The sequence below is a fragment of the Oncorhynchus kisutch genome, linkage group LG16, assembly GCF_002021735.2.
Source record: "Oncorhynchus kisutch isolate 150728-3 linkage group LG16, Okis_V2, whole genome shotgun sequence".
Classification (NCBI taxonomy): domain Eukaryota; kingdom Metazoa; phylum Chordata; class Actinopteri; order Salmoniformes; family Salmonidae; genus Oncorhynchus; species Oncorhynchus kisutch.
Genome location: NC_034189.2, coordinates 3,264,284 through 3,288,902, shown reverse-complemented (window position 1 = coordinate 3,288,902; position 24,619 = coordinate 3,264,284). Strand labels below are relative to the sequence as shown.

The following is a 24,619-nucleotide window of genomic DNA, read 5'->3' as shown; positions in this document are numbered from 1 at the left end:
CCCACTTCAAATCAGTGTAGATGAAGTGGGAGGAGACATGTAGATGAAGTGGGAGGAGACATGTAGATGGAGGCGACATGTAGATGAAGTGGGAGGTGACATGTAGATGAGGTGAGAGGAGACATGTAGATGAAGTGGGAGGTGACATGTAGATGAGGTGGGAGGAGACATGTAGATGAAGTGGGAGGAGACATGTAGATGAAGCGGGAGGAGACATGTAGATGAGGTGGGAGGAGACATGTAGATGAAGTGGGAGGTGACATGTAGATGAGGTGAGAGGAGACATGTAGATGAAGTGGGAGGAGACATGTAGATGAAGTGGGAGGAGACATGTAGATGAGGTGGGAGGAGACATGTAGATGAGGTGGGAGGAGACATGTAGATGAAGTGGGAGGAGACATGTAGATGAAGTGGGAGGAGACTGGGTTAAAGAAGGATTGAGACACTTGAGACATGGATTGTGTATATGTGCCATTCAGAGGGTGAATGGGCAAGACACACTATTTAAATGCCTTTAAATGGGGTGTGGTAGTAGGTGCCAGGAGCACCAGTTTGTGTCAAGAACTGCAATGCTGCTGGGTTTTTTCATGCGTGCAACTCAATAGTAGGAAGGTGTTCTTAATGTTTTGTACACTCAGTGTACATATGTAGGTGATTTAAAACGTGCTCTTTTTAAATACAACACTAACACAGTTCATTACTGCATTCAGCTAACTGATGATGATGATGATAATACCGTAGCAACCAGGCAACACGCTGACGATCAACTGATACTTGGTTAATCTCCTCTCACTATAACTAATACGTGTATTTGATCTAAAATCTAGCTAGCTAATAAATCAGCTTGCTTTAGGGTTTATGGGTGGAGATGTCCCAAGGATCTTGGATTACACTAACCCTCTTTCCCAGATGGTATCCTCGACAGTGCCGATAATGTTTGGGCAGGACACCTCGTTTCCATATGTCAGGTTGATCCTCGACGGTGCCTATAATGTTTGGGCAGGACACCTCGTTTCCATATGTCAGGTTGATCCTCGACGGTGCAGATAATGTTTGGGCAGGACACCTCCTTTCCATATGTCAGGTTGATTTGTAATCCTTTCTTTTTATTCTGGGTGAGTAACATGGGTCTGATTTTGGTAAAAGCCTTCTCCTCTTTGGCCTTGAGGTAAACGGTGTTACATTTAAACTCCCATCTCAGTTAGCTCTGCCTGTTGACTGGCTTGGGCTTGCCACCTGTTGCCTGTCAAATCCGTCTGCCTGGTGATAGACTAGTGGTGATGCCCCAGACCCTGCCCTGATGCACTTGTTCTCAATGCTCCCCAAACATTATTTTGGGCACTGAGCAAATTTCAGGTCTGCTGAGTGAAAATTCTGTTCAACTTCCAGTGTTTACTGTGAACACTGAGGCTTTAATTGCTTTAAGTTACCGTTTCGGACAGTGGTCAAGTGTGCTGCTGTGGCTATGTGATCATAATGTAGGCCTACCAGAGTGGCCTACCATCAAAAACAAAGGAGAAAATGCATCCCATAATATTTTAACATGGAAACAGCTGTTCTATCATTCAACCAACAGTAGCAGCCAATGTGTGGTGTTCAATGTAGGACTACATTCCATGAGACTTAAAAACAAACATGCAGGTCTTGACATTAACCTGTTTATCCACTTGTCCTTCAGACAAGGAGATGACTGAAAATGGTGACTGAAAATGTTGTTTGATGCAAGACTCCACTTTACAAAATAAAATGCATTATTATTCCCAAACCATTAATACAGAGAATCAGACACATTATGCTCCCCTCTGCCTATTGGCTACTTAGCTTATTTAAACCTGCCTCAAAATAAAACACTCCCCCTTTAAGATAGAAAAAGGAACTCTTTAGAACGCATGCTAGTTTTGTCCCTTGCTTCTGATTAGTTTAATATAAACATTTGAATCATTATAATTGGTTATAATTTGTAAGCAATGTATCAGTCGGTCTTGTTTGAGCAGTAAAGAGTGTATCGGCGTAATATTGTTCCGCGTTTCGTTCTTCTTCTTTTTTGTTTTGGTTCTTCTTTTTCAGGGGGGGGGGGGGGGGGGGGGGGGGTCGCAAGGTACTGGTCGCACAGCCACATTTTTAGTGGTACTTTAGACCTGTTATTCACCTCATCTGTGTTGTCGCTCTCTGATGGGAAAAATGAACTACTTCTGGCATTGATGGACAGCTCAGATTCTTCCCTTTTCAAGGAAATCGCTGTTATTTACCCACAATTCATACATAAATACACTGCTGAGGTGTCGTCACACTAGATAACCAAGCTCAAGTACACAGTAAAAATATGATTAAAATATATATATTTTTTTAAATGATTAAAATATGAAATGTTTGATCCATTTCCTATTAAACAGAACTGTATGAATAAGGCTTGAAATTACATGCTTTCTAGATATAGTATAATCAAATTATAAAATGACTAAAGATTTCACCTTCCTTTTTATAACTGTAAAATACTAATTAGTATGTTTGGTGTTAGAGAAAATGTGCCTATTTTCTAAAGGTCTCTTGATCAAAATGTCTGCCCCCGTCGCTGTGGACGTCACACAGAGCTCTGGCTTCCTGGCTTCCTGGACTCATTAGGAACTCGCCTTTCATCTCAAATGAACCTTGATTGATTTTAAAGCCAACTATCAAAAAAGTAATCTCTGAATCTGCTATAGTGATGAAACCTCTCTTACTGTGCTACGACGGATAACAGGCACGTGCTTTATCAGTGGCATACACACTACCCCCACTATACTATATATACACACTACCCCCACTATACTATATATACACACTACCCCACTATACTATATATACACACTACCCCACTATACTATATATACACACTACCCCACTATACTATATATACACACTACCCCACTATACTATATATACACACTACCCCACTATAATATATATATATATATACACACTACCCACTATACTATATATACACACTACCCCACGATACTATATATATATATACACACTACCCCCACTATAATATATATATACACACTACCCCACTATACTATATATACACACTACCCCCACTATACTATATATACACACTACCCCACTATAATATATATATATATACACACTACCCCACTATACTATATATACACACTACCCCACTATAATATATAATATATATACACACTACCCCACTATAATATATATACACACTACCCACTATACTATATATACACACTACCCCACTATACTATATATCACACTACCCCACTATACTATATATACACACTACCCCACTATACTATATATACACACTACCCCACTATACTATATATATATACACACACTACCCCACTATACTATATATACACACTACCCCCACTATACTATATATACACACTACCCCCACTATACTATATATACACCACTACCCCCACTATACTATATATACACACTACCCCCACTATACTATATATACACACTACCCCACTATACTATATATACACACTACCCCACTATACTATATATACACACTACCCCACTATACTATATAACACACTACCCCACTATACTAATATATACACACTACCCCCACTATACTATATATACACACTACCCCATATACTATATATCACTACTACCCCACTATACTATATATACACACTACCCCACTATACTATATATACACACTACCCCACGATACTATATATACACACTACCCCACGATACTATATATACACACTACCCCAAGATACTATATATGCACACTACCCCACTATACTATATATACACACTACCCCACTATACTATATATACACACTACCCCCACTATACTATATATGCACATTACCCCCACTATAATATATATACACACTACCCACTATAATATATATATATACACACTACCCCACTATACAATATATATACACACTACCCCACTATACTATATATACACACTACCCCACTATACTATATATACACACTACCCCACTATAATATAATACACACTACCCCCACTATACTATATATACACACTACCCCACTATACTATATATACACACTACCCCACTATACTATATATATATATATATACACACACTACCCCACTATACTATATATATATATACACACACTACCCCACTATACTATATATACACACTACCCCCACTATACTATATATACACACTACCCCCACTATACTATATATACACACTACCCCACTATAATATATATACACTACCCCCACTATACTATATATAATATATATATACACACTACCCACTATACTATATATACACACTACCCCCACTATACTATATATACACACTACCCCACGATACTATATATACACACTACCCCCACTATAATATATATACACACTACCCCACTATACTATATATACACACTACCCCACTATACTATATATACACACTACCCACTATACTATATATGCACACTACCCCCACTATACATATATACCACCACTACCCCACTATCTATATATACACACTACCCCCACTATACTATATTACACACTACCCCACTAACTATATATATAACACACTACCCACTATACATATATACACACACCCACTATACTATATATTACACACTACCCCACTATACTATATATGCACACTACCCCACTATACTATATATGCACACTTACCCCACTATAATATATATACACACTACCCCCACTATACTATATATACACACTACCCACTATACTATATATACACACTACCCCACTATACTATATATACACACTACCCCACTATACTATATATACACCAACTACCCCACTATAATATATATACACACTACCCCACTATACTATATATATACACACTACCCCCACTATACTATATATATATACACACTACCCCACTATACTATATATATACACACTACCCACTATACTATATATACACACTACCCCCACTATACTATATATACACACTACCCCACTATACTATATATACACCACTACCCCCACTATACTATACATTACACTACCCCCACTATACTAATAATATACACTACCCCCACTATACTATATATATATATACACTACCCCCACCATACATATATACACACTACCCCCACTATACTATATATACACACTACCCCACTATACTATATATACACACTACCCCACTATAATATATATTCACACTACCCAACTATACTATATATATACACACTACCCCACTATACTATATATACACACTACCCCACTATACTATATATACACACTACCCCACTATAATATATATACACACTACCCCACTATACTATATATACACACTACCCCACTATACTATATATATATATATACACACTACCCCCACTATACTATATATATATATATACACACTACCCCCACTATACTATATATATATACACACTACCCCCACTATACTATATATATATACACACTACCCCCACTATACTATATATATATATATATTACACACTACCCCCACTATACTATATATATATATATACACACTACCCCCACTATACTATATATACACACTACCCCACTATACTATATATACACACTACCCCACTATACTATATATGCACACTACCCCACTATACTATATATGCACACTACCCCACTATAATATATATACACACTACCCCACTATACTATATATACACACTACCCCACTATACTATATATACACACTACCCCACTATACTATATATACACACTACCCCACTATACTATATATACACACTACCCCACTATAATATATATACACACTACCCCACTATAACTATATAATACACACTACCCCACTATACTATATATATACACACTACCCCACTATACTATATATATACACACTACCCCACTATACTATATATACACACTACCCCCACTATACTATAATAGCCCACTACCCCACTATACTATATATACACACTACCCCCACTATACTATACATTTACACTACCCCCACTATACTATATATATACACTACCCCCACTATACTATATATATATATACACTACCCCACCATACTATATATACACACTACCCCCACTATACTATATATACACACTACCCCCACTATACTATATATACACACTACCCCCACTATAATATATATTCACATCTACCCAACTATACTATATATACACACTACCCCACTATACTATATATACACACTACCCCACTATACTATATATACACACTACCCCACTATAATATATATACACACTACCCCACTATACTATTATATACACACTTACCCACTATACTATTATATATATTATATATACACACTACCCCACTATACTATATATACACACTACCCCACTATACTATATATACACACTACCCCACTATACTATATATACACCACTACCCACTATAATATAATACACACTACCCCACTATACTATATATACACACTACCCCACTATACTATATATACACACTACCCCACTATACTATATATGCACACTACCCCCACTATACTATATATACACACTACCCCCACTATACTATATATACACACTACCCCACTATACTATATATACACCACTACCCCACTATACTATATATACACACTACCCCACTATACTATATATACACACTACCCCACTATACTATATATACACACTACCCCCACGTAACTATATATGCACACTACCCCCACTATATAATATGCACACTACCCCACTATAATATATATACACACTTACCCCACTATACTATATATACACACTACCCCACTTACTATATATACACACTACCCCACTATACTATATATACACACTACCCCACTATACTATATATACACACTACCCACTATAATATATATACACACTACCCCCACCTATCTATATATATACACACTACCCACTATACTATATATATACACACTACCCCACTATACTATATATATACACACTACCCCCACATACTATATATACACACTACCCCCACTATACTATATATACACACTACCCCACTATACTATATATACACACTACCCCCACTATACTATACATTTACACTACCCCCACTATACTATATATATACACTACCCCCACTATACTATATATATATATACACTACCCCCACCATACTATATATACACACTACCCCCACTATACTATATATACACACTACCCCCACTATACTATATATACACACTACCCCACTATAATATATATTCACACTACCCAACTATACTATATATATACACACTACCCCACTATACTATATATACACACTACCCCACTATACTATATATACACACTACCCCACTATAATATATATACACACTACCCCACTATACTATATATACACACTACCCCACTATACTATATATATATATATACACACTACCCCACTATACTATATATATATATACACACTACCCCCACTATACTATATATATATACACACTACCCCCACTATACTATATATATATATACACACTACCCCCACTATACTATATATATATATATATATATACACACTACCCCCACTATACTATATATATATATATATACACACTACCCACACTATACTATATATACACACTACCCCACTATACTATATATACACACTACCCCACTATACTATATATGCACACTACCCCACTATACTATATATGCACACTACCCCACTATAATATATATACACACTACCCCACTATACTATATATACACACTACCCCACTATACTATATATACACACTACCCCACTATACTATATATACACACTACCCCACTATACTATATATACACACTACCCCACTATAATATATATACACACTACCCCACTATACTATATATATACACACTACCCCACTATACTATATATATACACACTACCCCACTATACTATATATATACACACTACCCCACTATACTATATATACACACTACCCCCACTATACTATATATACACACTACCCCACTATACTATATATACACACTACCCCCACTATACTATACATTTACACTACCCCACTATACTATATATATACACTACCCCCACTATACTATATATATATATACACTACCCCCACCATACTATATATACACACTACCCCCACTATACTATATATACACACTACCCCCACTATACTATATATACACACTACCCCACTATAATATATATTCACACTACCCAACTATACTATATATATACACACTACCCCACTATACTATATATACACACTACCCCACTATACTATATATACACACTACCCCACTATAATATATATACACACTACCCCACTATACTATATATACACACTACCCCACTATACTATATATATATATATATATACACACTACCCCACTATACTATATATACACACTACCCCACTATACTATATATACACACTACCCCACTATACTATATATACACACTACCCCACTATAATATATATACACACTACCCCACTATACTATATATACACACTACCCCACTATACTATATATACACACTACCCCACTATACTATATATGCACACTACCCCCACTATACTATATATACACACTACCCCCACTATACTATATATACACACTACCCCACTATACTATATATACACACTACCCCACTATACTATATATACACACTACCCCACTATACTATATATACACACTACCCCACTATACTATATATACACACTACCCCACTATACTATATATGCACACTACCCCACTATACTATATATGCACACTACCCCACTATAATATATATACACACTACCCCACTATACTATATATACACACTACCCCACTATACTATATATACACACTACCCCACTATACTATATATACACACTACCCCACTATACTATATATACACACTACCCCACTATAATATATATACACACTACCCCACTATACTATATATATACACACTACCCCACTATACTATATATATACACACTACCCCACTATACTATATATATACACACTACCCCACTATACTATATATACACACTACCCCCACTATACTATATATACACACTACCCCACTATACTATATATACACACTACCCCCACTATACTATACATTTACACTACCCCCACTATACTATATATATACACTACCCCCACTATACTATATATATACACTACCCCCACCATACTATATATACACACTACCCCCACTATACTATATATACACACTACCCCCACTATACTATATATACACACTACCCCACTATAATATATATTCACACTACCCAACTATACTATATATATACACACTACCCCACTATACTATATATACACACTACCCCACTATACTATATATACACACTACCCCACTATAATATATATACACACTACCCCACTATACTATATATACACACTACCCCACTGTACTATATATATATATACACACTACCCCCACTATACTATATATATATATACACACTACCCCCACTATACTATATATATACACACTACCCCACTATACTATATATACACACTACCCCACTATACTATATATACACACTACCCCACTATACTATATATGCACACTACCCCCACTATACTATATATACACACTACCCCCACTATACTATATATACACACTACCCCACTATACTATATATACACACTACCCCACTATACTATATATACACACTACCCCACTATACTATATATACACACTACCCCACTATACTATATATACACACTACCCCACTATACTATATATGCACACTACCCCACTATACTATATATGCACACTACCCCACTATAATATATATACACACTACCCCACTATACTATATATACACACTACCCCACTATACTATATATACACACTACCCCACTATACTATATATACACACTACCCCACTATACTATATATACACACTACCCCACTATAATATATATACACACTACCCCACTATACTATATATATACACACTACCCCACTATACTATATATATATACACACTACCCCACTATACTATATATATACACACTACCCCACTATACTATATATACACACTACCCCCACTATACTATATATACACACTACCCCACTATACTATATATACACACTACCCCCACTATACTATACATTTACACTACCCCCACTATACTATATATATACACTACCCCCACTATACTATATATATATATACACTACCCCCACCATACTATATATACACACTACCCCCACTATACTATATATACACACTACCCCCACTATACTATATATACACACTACCCCACTATAATATATATTCACACTACCCAACTATACTATATATATACACACTACCCCACTATACTATATATACACACTACCCCACTATACTATATATACACACTACCCCACTATAATATATATACACACTACCCCACTATACTATATATACACACTACCCCACTATACTATATATATATATATACACACTACCCCCACTATACTATATATATATATATACACACTACCCCCACTATACTATATATATACACACTACCCCCACTATACTATATATATATATACACACTACCCCCACTATACTATATATATATATATATACACACTACCCCCACTATACTATATATATATATATATATATATATATACACACTACCCCCACTATACTATATATACACACTACCCCACTATACTATATATACACACTACCCCACTATACTATATATGCACACTACCCCACTATACTATATATGCACACTACCCCACTATAATATATATACACACTACCCCACTATACTATATATACACACTACCCCACTATACTATATATACACACTACCCCACTATACTATATATACACACTACCCCACTATACTATATATACACACTACCCCACTATAATATATATACACACTACCCCACTATACTATATATATATACACACTACCCCACTATACTATATATATACACACTACCCCACTATACTATATATATACACACTACCCCACTATACTATATATACACACTACCCCACTATACTATATATACACACTACCCCACTATACTATATATACACACTACCCCCACTATACTATACATTTACACTACCCCCACTATACTATATATATACACTACCCCCACTATACTATATATATATATACACTACCCCCACCATACTATATATACACACTACCCCCACTATACTATATATACACACTACCCCACTATACTATATATACACACTACCCCACTATAATATATATTCACACTACCCAACTATACTATATATATTCACACTACCCCACTATACTATATATATACACACTACCCCACTATACTATATATACACACTACCCCACTATAATATATATACACACTACCCCACTATACTATATATACACACTACCCCACTATACTATACTATATATATATATATATACACACTACCCCACTATACTATATATACACACTACCCCACTATACTATATATACACACTACCCCACTATACTATATATACACACTACCCCACTATAATATATATACACACTACCCCACTATACTATATATACACACTACCCCACTATACTATATATACACACTACCCCACTATACTATATATACACACTACCCCCACTATACTATATATACACACTACCCCACTATACTATATATACACACTACCCCACTATACTATATATACACACTACCCCACTATACTATATATACACACTACCCCACTATACTATATATATACACTACCCCCACCATACTATATATACACACTACCCCCACTATACTATATATACACACTACCCCCACTATACTATATATACACACTACCCCACTATAATATATATTCACACTACCCAACTATACTATATATATACACACTACCCCACTATACTATATATACACACTACCCCACTATACTATATATACACACTACCCCACTATAATATATATACACACTACCCCACTATACTATATATACACACTACCCCACTATACTATATATATATATATATATACACACTACCCCACTATACTATATATACACACTACCCCACTATACTATATATACACACTACCCCACTATACTATATATACACACTACCCCACTATAATATATATACACACTACCCCACTATACTATATATACACACTACCCCACTATACTATATATACACACTACCCCACTATACTATATATGCACACTACCCCCACTATACTATATATACACACTACCCCACTATACTATATATACACACTACCCCCACTATACTATATATACACACTACCCCACTATACTATATATACACACTACCCCACTATACTATATATACACACTACCCCACTATACTATATATGCACACTACCCCACTATACTATATATGCACACTACCCCACTATAATATATATACACACTACCCCACTATACTATATATACACACTACCCCACTATACTATATATACACACTACCCCCACTATACTATATATACACACTACCCCACTATACTATATATACACACTACCCCACTATAATATATATACACACTACCCCACTATACTATATATATACACACTACCCCACTATACTATATATATACACACTACCCCACTATACTATATATATACACACTACCCCACTATACTATATATACACACTACCCCCACTATACTATATATACACACTACCCCACTATACTATATATACACACTACCCCCACTATACTATACATACACACTACCCCCACTATACTATATATACACACTACCCCCACTATACTATATATATATACACTACCCCCACTATACTATATATACACACTACCCCCACTATACTATATATACACACTACCCCCACTATACTATATATACACACTACCCCACTATAATATATATTCACACTACCCAACTATACTATATATATACACACTACCCCACTATACTATATATACACACTACCCCACTATACTATATATACACACTACCCCACTATAATATATATACACACTACCCCACTATACTATATATACACACTACCCCACTATACTATATATATATATATACACTACCCCCACTATACTATATATATATACACACTACCCCCACTATACTATATATATACACACTACCCCCACTATACTATATATATATACACACTACCCCCACTATACTATATATATATATATATATATACACACTACCCCCACTATACTATATATATATATATATACACACTACCCCACTATACTATATATACACACTACCCCACTATACTATATATACACACTACCCCACTATACTATATATGCACACTACCCCACTATACTATATATGCACACTACCCCACTATAATATATATACACACTACCCCACTATACTATATATACACACTACCCCACTATACTATATATATACACACTACCCCACTATACTATATAACACACTACCCACTATACTATATATACACACTACCCCACTATACTATATATACACACTACCCCACTATACTATATATATACACACTACCCCCATACTATATATATACACACTACCCCACTATACTATATATATACACACTACCCCACTATACTATATATACACACTACCCCCACTATACTATATATACACACTACCCCACTATACTATATATACACACTACCCCCACTATACTATACATTTACACTACCCCCACTATACTATATATATACACTACCCCCACTATACTATATATATATATACACTACCCCCACCATACTATATATACACACTACCCCCACTATACTATATATACACACTACCCCCACTATACTATATATACACACTACCCCACTATAATATATATTCACACTACCCAACTATACTATATATATACACACTACCCCACTATACTATATATACACACTACCCCACTATACTATATATACACACTACCCCACTATAATATATATACACACTACCCCACTATACTATATATACACACTACCCCACTATACTATATATATATATATATATACACACTACCCCACTATACTATATATACACACTACCCCACTATACTATATATACACACTACCCCACTATACTATATATACACACTACCCCACTATAATATATATACACACTACCCCACTATACTATATATACACACTACCCCACTATACTATATATACACACTACCCCACTATACTATATATGCACACTACCCCCACTATACTATATATACACACTACCCCCCACTATACTATATATACACACTACCCCACTATACTATATATACACACTACCCCACTATACTATATATACACACTACCCCACTATACTATATATACACACTACCCCACTATACTATATATGCACACTACCCCACTATACTATATATGCACACTACCCCACTATAATATATATACACACTACCCCACTATACTATATATACACACTACCCCACTATACTATATATACACACTACCCCACTATACTATATATACACACTACCCCACTATACTATATATACACACTACCCCACTATAATATATATACACACTACCCCACTATACTATATATATACACACTACCCCACTATACTATATATATACACACTACCCCACTATACTATATATATACACACTACCCCACTATACTATATATACACACTACCCCCACTATACTATATATACACACTACCCCACTATACTATATATACACACTACCCCCACTATACTATACATTTACACTACCCCCACTATACTATATATATACACTACCCCCACTATACTATATATATATACACTACCCCCACCATACTATATATACACACTACCCCCACTATACTATATATACACACTACCCCCACTATACTATATATACACACTACCCCACTATAATATATATTCACACTACCCAATATACTATATATATACACACTACCCCACTATACTATATATACACACTACCCCACTATACTATATATACACACTACCCCACTATAATATATATACACACTACCCCACTATACTATATATACACACTACCCCACTGTACTATATATATATATACACACTACCCCACTATACTATATATATATATACACACTACCCCCACTATACTATATATATACACACTACCCCACTATACTATATATACACACTACCCCACTATACTATATATACACACTACCCCACTATACTATATATACACACTACCCCCACTATACTATATATACACACTACCCCACTATACTATATATACACACTACCCCACTATACTATATATACACACTACCCCACTATACTATATATACACACTACCCCACTATACTATATATACACACTACCCCACTATACTATATATACACACTACCCCACTATACTATATATGCACACTACCCCACTATACTATATATGCACACTACCCCACTATATATATATACACACTACCCCACTATACTATATATACACACTACCCCACTATACTATATATACACACTACCCCACTATACTATATATACACACTACCCCACTATACTATATATACACACTACCCCACTATAATATATATACACACTACCCCACTATACTATATATATACACACTACCCCACTATACTATATATATATACACACTACCCCACTATACTATATATATACACACTACCCCACTATACTATATATACACACTACCCCCACTATACTATATATACACACTACCCCACTATACTATATATACACACTACCCCCACTATACTATACATTTACACTACCCCCCACTATACTATATATATACACTACCCCCACTATACTATATATATATATACACTACCCCCACCTATACTATATATACACACTACCCCACTATACTATATATACACACACTACCCCCACTATACTATATATACACACTACCCCACTATAATATATATTCACACTACCCAACTATACTATATATATACACACTACCCCACTATACTATATATACACACTACCCCACTATACTATATATACACACTACCCCACTATAATATATATACACACTACCCCACTATACTATATATACACACTACCCCACTATACTATATATATATATATACACACTACCCCCACTATACTATTATATATATATATACACACTACCCCCACTATACTAATATATATACACACTACCCCCACTATACTATATATATATATACACACTACCCCCACTATACTATATATATATATATATATATACACACTACCCCCACTATACTATATATATATATATATACACACTACCCCACTATACTATATATACACACTACCCCACTATACTATATATACACACTACCCCACTATACTATATATGCACACTACCCCACTATACTATATATGCACACTACCCCACTATAATATATATACACACTACCCCACTATACTATATATACACACTACCCCACTATACTATATATACACACTACCCCACTATACTATATATACACACTACCCCACTATACTATATATACACACTACCCCACTATAATATATATACACACTACCCCACTATACTATATATATACACACTACCCCACTATACTATATATATACACACTACCCCACTATACTATATATATACACACTACCCCACTATACTATATATACACACTACCCCACTATACTATATATACACACTACCCCACTATACTATATATACACACTACCCCACTATACTATACATTTACACTACCCCCACTATACTATATATATACACTACCCCCACTATACTATATATATATATACACTACCCCCACCATACTATATATACACACTACCCCCACTATACTATATATACACACTACCCCCACTATACTATATATACACACTACCCCACTATAATATATATTCACACTACCCAACTATACTATATATATACACACTACCCCACTATACTATATATACACACTACCCCACTATACTATATATACACACTACCCCACTATAATATATATACACACTACCCCACTATACTATATATACACACTACCCCACTATACTATATATATATATATATATACACACTACCCCACTATACTATATATACACACTACCCCACTATACTATATATACACACTACCCCACTATACTATATATACACACTACCCCACTATAATATATATACACACTACCCCACTATACTATATATACACACTACCCCACTATACTATATATACACACTACCCCACTATACTATATATGCACACTACCCCCACTATACTATATATACACACTACCCCACTATACTATATATACACACTACCCCACTATACTATATATACACACTACCCCACTATACTATATATACACACTACCCCACTATACTATATATACACACTACCCCACTATACTATATATGCACACTACCCCACTATACTATATATGCACACTACCCCACTATAATATATATACACACTACCCCACTATACTATATATACACACTACCCCACTATACTATATATACACACTACCCCACTATACTATATATACACACTACCCCACTATACTATATATACACACTACCCCACTATAATATATACACACTACCCCACTATACTATATATACACACTACCCCACTATACTATATATATACACACTACCCCACTATACTATATATATACACACTACCCCACTATACTATATATATACACACTACCCCACTATACTATATATACACACTACCCCCACTATACTATATATACACACTACCCCACTATACTATATATACACACTACCCCACTATACTATACATTTACACTACCCCCACTATACTATATATATACACTACCCCACTATACTATATATATATATACACTACCCCCACCATACTATATATACACACTACCCCACTATACTATATATACACACTACCCCACTATACTGTGTATAAGAGACAGATATATACACACTACCCCACTATAATATATATTCACACTACCCAACTATACTATATATATACACACTACCCCACTATACTATATATACACACTACCCCACTATACTATATATACACACTACCCCACTATAATATATATACACACTACCCCACTATACTATATATACACACTACCCCACTATACTATATATATATATATATACACTACCCCACTATACTATATATATATATACACACTACCCCCACTATACTATATATATATACACACTACCCCCACTATACTATATATATATACACACTACCCCCACTATACTATATATATATATATATATATATATATACACACTACCCCCACTATACTATATATATATATATATACACACTACCCCCACTATACTATATATACACACTACCCCACTATACTATATATACACACTACCCCACTATACTATATATGCACACTACCCCACTATACTATATATGCACACTACCCCACTATAATATATATACACACTACCCCACTATACTATATATACACACTACCCCACTATACTATATATACACACTACCCCACTATACTATATATACACACTACCCCACTATACTATATATACACACTACCCCACTATAATATATATACACACTACCCCACTATACTATATATATACACACTACCCCACTATACTATATATATACACACTACCCCACTATACTATATATATACACACTACCCCACTATACTATATATACACACTACCCCCACTATACTATATATACACACTACCCCACTATACTATATATACACACTACCCCCACTATACTATACATTTACACTACCCCACTATACTATATATATACACTACCCCCACTATACTATATATATATATACACTACCCCCACCATACTATATATACACACTACCCCCACTATACTATATATACACACTACCCCCACTATACTATATATACACACTACCCCACTATAATATATATTCACACTACCCAACTATACTATATATATACACACTACCCCACTATACTATATATACACACTACCCCACTATACTATATATACACACTACCCCACTATAATATATATACACACTACCCCACTATACTATATATACACACTACCCCACTATACTATATATATATATATATACACACTACCCCACTATACTATATATACACACTACCCCACTATACTATATATACACACTACCCCACTATACTATATATACACACTACCCCACTATAATATATATACACACTACCCCACTATACTATATATATACACACTACCCCACTATACTATATATATACACACTACCCCACTATACTATATATATACACACTACCCCACTATACTATATATACACACTACCCCCACTATACTATATATACACACTACCCCACTATACTATATATACACACTACCCCCACTATACTATACATTTACACTACCCCCACTATACTATATATATACACTACCCCCACTATACTATATATATATATACACTACCCCCACCATACTATATATACACACTACCCCCACTATACTATATATACACACTACCCCACTATACTATATATACACACTACCCCACTATAATATATATTCACACTACCCAACTATACTATATATATACACACTACCCCACTATACTATATATACACACTACCCCACTATACTATATATACACACTACCCCACTATAATATATATACACACTACCCCACTATACTATATATACACACTACCCCACTATACTATATATATATATATATATACACACTACCCCACTATACTATATATACACACTACCCCACTATACTATATATACACACTACCCCACTATACTATATATACACACTACCCCACTATAATATATATACACACTACCCCACTATACTATATATACACACTACCCCACTATACTATATATACACACTACCCCACTATACTATATATGCACACTACCCCCACTATACTATATATACACACTACCCCCACTATACTATATATACACACTACCCCACTATACTATATATACACACTACCCCACTATACTATATATACACACTACCCCACTATACTATATATACACACTACCCCACTATACTATATATGCACACTACCCCACTATACTATATATGCACACTACCCCACTATAATATATATACACACTACCCCACTATACTATATATACACACTACCCCACTATACTATATATACACACTACCCCACTATACTATATATACACACTACCCCACTATACTATATATACACACTACCCCACTATAATATATATACCACACTACCCCACTTACTATATATATACACACTACCCCACTATACTATATATATACACACTACCCACTATACTATATATATACACACTACCCCACTATACTATATATATACACACTACCCCACTATACTATATATACACACTACCCCCCACTATACTATATATTACACACTACCCCACTATACTATATATACACACTACCCCCACTATTACTATACATTTACACTACCCCCATATACGTATATATATACACTACCCCCACTTATACTATATATATATATACACTACCCCCACCATACTATATATACACACTACCCCCCACTATACTATATATACACACTACCCCACTATACTATATATACACACTACCCCACTATAATATATATTCACACTACCCAACTATACGTATATAATATACACACACCCCACTATACTATTATATACACACTACCCCACTATACTATATATACACACTACCCCACTATAATATATATACACACTACCCCACTATACTATATATACACACTACCCCACTATACTATATATATATATATATACACTACCCCCACTATACTATATATATATATATACACACTACCCCCACTATACTATATTATATATACACACTACCCCCACTATACTATATATATATATACACACTACCCCCACTATACTATATATATATATATATATATATATACACACTACCCCCACTATACTATATATATATATATATACACACTACCCCCACTATACTATATATACACACTACCCCACTATACTATATATACACACTACCCCACTATACTATATATGCACACTACCCCACTATACTATATATGCACACTACCCACTATAATATATATACACACTACCCCACTATACTATATATACACACTACCCCACTATACTATATATACACACTACCCCACTATACTATATATACACACTACCCCACTATACTATATATACACACTACCCCACTATAATATATATACACACTACCCCACTATACTATATATATACACACTACCCCCACTATACTATATATACACACTACCCCACTATACTATATATATACACACTACCCCACTATACTATATATACACACTACCCCCACTATACTATATATTACACACTACCCCACTATACTATATATACACACTACCCCCACTATACTATACATTTACACTACCCCCACTATACTATATATATTACACTACCCCCACTATACTATATATATATATACACTACCCCCACCATACTATATATACACACTACCCCCACTATACTATATATACACACTACCCCCACTATACTATATATACACACTACCCCACTATAATATATATTCACACTACCCAACTATACTATATATATACACACTACCCCACTATACTATATATACACACTACCCATATACTATATATACACACTACCCCACTATAATATATATACACACTACCCCACTATACTATATATACACACTACCCCACTATACTATATATATATATATATATATACACACTACCCCCACTATACTATATATACACACTACCCCACTATACTATATATACACACTACCCCACTATACTATATATACACACTACCCCACTATAATATATATACACACTACCCCACTATACTATATATACACACTACCCCACTATACTATATATACACACTACCCCACTATACTATATATGCACACTACCCCCACTATACTATATATACACACTACCCCCACTATACTATATATACACACTACCCCACTATACTATATATACACACTACCCCACTATACTATATATACACACTACCCCACTATACTATATATACACACTACCCCACTATACTATATATACACACTACCCCCACTATACTATATATGCACACTACCCCACTATACTATATATGCACACTACCCCACTATAATATATATACACACTACCCCACTATACTATATATACACACTACCCCCACTATACTATATATACACACTACCCCACTATACTATATATACAACACTACCCCACTATACTATATATACACACTACCCCACTATAATATATATACACACTACCCCACTATACGAATATATACACACTACCCCACTATACTATATATATACACACTACCCCACTATACTATATATATACACACTACCCCACTATACTATATATACACACTACCCCCACTATACTATATATACACACTACCCCACTATACTATATATACACACTACCCCCACTATACTATACATGTTACACTACCCCCACTATTACTATATATACACTACCCCCCACTATACTATATATATATACACTACCCCCACCATACTATATATACACACTACCCCCACTATTACTATATTATACACACTACCCGCCACTATACTATATATACACACTACCCCACTATAATATATATTCACACTACCCAACTATACTATATATATACACACTACCCCACTATACTATATATACACACTACCCCACTATACTATATATTACACACTACCCCACTATAATATATATACACACTACCCCACTATACTATATATACACACTACCCCACTGTACTATATATATATATACACACTACCCCCACTATACTATATATATATATACACACTACCCCCACTATACTATATATATATACACACTACCCCCACTATACTATATATATATTATATACACACTACCCCCACTATACTATATATATATATATATATATACACACTACCCCCACTATACTATATATATATATATATATACACACTACCCCCACTATACTATATATATATATACACACTACCCCCACTATACTATATATATACACACTACCCCCACTATACTATATATATATACACACTACCCCACTATACTATATATATACACACTACCCCCACTATACTATATATATACACTACCCCACTATAATATATATATATATACACTACCCCCACTATACTAATATATACACTACCCCCACTATACTATATATACAAAAGTGTGTTGACAACTCTTTAAATTAGTAGATTCTATTTCAGCCACACCTGTTGCTGAAAGGTGTATAAAATCGAGCACACAGCCATGCAATCTCCATAGACAAACATTGGTAGTAGAATGACCTTCCTGAAGAGCTCAGTGACTTTCAACGTGGCACCGTCATAGGATGCCTCCTTTCCAACAAGTCAGTTTGCCCTGCTAGAGCCGCCCCCCCCGGTCAACTGTAAGTGCTGTTATCGTGAAGTGGAAACGTCCAGGAGCAACAACGGCTCTGCCACAAAGTGGTAGACCACACAATCTCACAGAACTGGAGCGTATAAATATTGTCTGTCCTCGGTTGCAACACTCACTACTGAGTTCCAAACAGCCTCTGGAAGCAACGTCAGCACAAGAACTGTTCGTCGGGGGTTTCATGGCCGAGCAGCCGCACACAAGCCTAAGATCACCATGCTCAATGCCAAGTGTTGGCTGGAGAGGTGTAAAGCTCTCCGCCATCGGACTCTGGAGGAGTGGAAACACGTTCTCCTGGAGTGATGAATCACACTTAACCTTCTGGCAGTCGGACAGACGAATCTGGGTTTTTGCAGATTCCAGTAGAACGCTACCTACCCCAATGCATAGTGCCTACTGTAAAGTTTGGTGGAGGAGGAATAATGGTCTGGGGCTGTTTTTCATGGTTCGGGCCCCTTAGTTCCAGTGAAGGGAAATCTTAGTGCTACAGCATAGAATAACACAGATGATTCTGTGATTCCAGGTTTGTGGCAACAGTTTGGGGAAGGTCCTTTCCTGTTTCAGCATGACAATGCCCCCGTGCACAAAGCGATGTCCATACAGAAATGGTTTGTTGAGATCGGTGTGGAAGAACTTGACTGGCCTGCACAGAGCCCTGACCTCAACCCATCGAACACCGTTGGGATGAATTGGAACACCGACTGCGAGCCAGGAGGCCTAATCGCCCAAAATCAGTGCCCGACCTCACTAATGTTCTTGTGGCCGAATGGAAGCAAGTCCCTGCAGAAATGTTCCAACACCTAGTGGAAAGCCTTCCCAGAATAGTGGAGGCTGTTATAGCGGCAATGTTCCAACATCTAGTGGAAAGCCTTCCCAGAAGAGTGGAGGCTGTTATAGCAGTAAAGGGGGGAACCAACTCTATATTAATACCCATGATTTTGTAATGAGATGTTCGACGAGCAGGTGTCCACATACTTTTGATCACGTCGTGTATTTCCATTCAGCTCCAGCTGTTACACTCTCCTCTCCCATTTCTATATGTTGTTCTGTTTCCTCCCTTCTTTCTTTGGATGCATATTAGACAGGAAGGTGTGTGTGTGTGTGTTTGTAAGAGAGAGAGAGAGTGTGTGTGTGTGTGTGAGATTAGCTGTGCTCTAGCTGTAGACAACAGTCACCATCCATCACAGATG

The 24,619-nt window shown here is 35.3% G+C and overlaps 1 protein-coding gene across 2 annotated transcripts in view; it reads left to right on the top strand.

Moving 5' to 3' along the window:
* Window positions 1–24,619, top strand: part of ttc39b (tetratricopeptide repeat domain 39B) — a 57,801-nt gene that overhangs the window by 15,537 nt on the left and 17,645 nt on the right. The gene's annotated exons all lie outside the window — the stretch shown is intronic.